This window comes from Styela clava, chromosome 15, assembly GCF_964204865.1.
Source record: "Styela clava chromosome 15, kaStyClav1.hap1.2, whole genome shotgun sequence".
In the NCBI taxonomy this organism is placed as follows: Eukaryota; Metazoa; Chordata; class Ascidiacea; order Stolidobranchia; family Styelidae; genus Styela; species Styela clava.
This window is the reverse complement of record NC_135264.1, coordinates 3,436,288-3,437,500: the sequence shown is the minus strand read 5'-3', so window position 1 is coordinate 3,437,500 and position 1,213 is coordinate 3,436,288. Positions and strand designations below refer to the sequence as shown.

The 1,213-nt window shown below is 57.5% G+C and overlaps 1 non-coding gene across 1 annotated transcript in view; it reads right to left on the bottom strand.

Moving 5' to 3' along the window:
* Positions 1-20, bottom strand: part of LOC144413343 (small subunit ribosomal RNA) — a 1,810-nt gene extending 1,790 nt beyond the window's left edge. The window contains exon 1 of the ribosomal RNA XR_013469377.1: positions 1-20. This exon is cut by the window's left edge and continues 1,790 nt beyond it. This is a non-coding gene — a ribosomal RNA (small subunit ribosomal RNA).
* Positions 21-1,213: the final 1,193 nt, after the last annotated feature.

Sequence of the window (1,213 nt, the reverse complement as noted above, 5' to 3'; positions counted from 1 at the left end):
CTGGCAGGATCAACCAGATAGCTGCGACAGCTGCGCTCGGCCCTTGCTGGGCCGCCCGGCGCGTGCTCGTCGCATTCGTTTAAGACCGAGGCGATCGCCTGCGGCCGTACTCAGCTTCGACAGTCGCTGGCCGCGACGTCCACGCTCTCGCCGGCAGTGCCAGGCGGAGCGATTTGCGTTTTTTCTTTGCTCGCCCTCTCTCGGGCTCGATCCATTCAGTTTCGCACAAACAAGAGCTCTGCCGGCCGCCTGCAGCGGTGCCAAAAACCCGGGCATAACAATGCGACCGTTCTGCTAGGCCGACAAGCGCTCAAGCCAGACGCTCGATCGAACGCCCCCTACATATTAGTCGAGACAACGGCTCGCTCATTAGCATCGCGTTTGTACTTTAACTTTTTTTGGCTCGGCTTCTTTCGACGCCGATGCCGGCGACGCAGCACTCTCTCGCCCGCCAGCCACCGAGAAAAGGGTGCGCTCCGACCGGCCCCGCACCGCTCTTTCTTGGCTCATTCGAAATTACTGTCTTTCGCTCTGACATGCCTTACCTAGGGTTAGGTTAGTATGCTTGCACGTTTGTACTTTAACTTTTTTCGGCTCGGCTTCTTTCGACGCCGATGCCGGCGACGCAGCACTCTCTCGCCCGCCAGCCACCGAGAAAAGGGTGCGCTCCGACCGGCCCCGCACCGCTCTTTCTTGGCTCATTCGAGTTTACTGTCTTTCGCTCTGACATGCCTTACCTAGGGTTAGGTTAGTATGCTTGCACGTTTGTACTTTAACTTTTTTCGGCTCGGCTTCTTTCGACGCCGATGCCGGCGACGCAGCACTCTCTCGCCCGCCAGCCACCGAGAAAAGGGTGCGCTCCGACCGGCCCCGCACCGCTCTTTCTTGGCTCATTCGAAATTACTGTCTTTCGCTCTGACATGCCTTACCTAGGGTTAGGTTAGTATGCTTGCACGTTTGTACTTTAACTTTTTTCGGCTCGGCTTCTTTCGACGCCGATGCCGGCGACGCAGCACTCTCTCGCCCGCCAGCCACCGAGAAAAGGGTGCGCTCCGACCGGCCCCGCACCGCTCTTTCTTGGCTCATTCGAGTTTACTGTCTTTCGCTCTGACATGCCTTACCTAGGGTTAGGTTAGTATGCTTGCACGTTTGTACTTTAACTTTTTTCGGCTCGGCTTCTTTCGACGCCGATGCCGGCGACGCAGCATTCTCT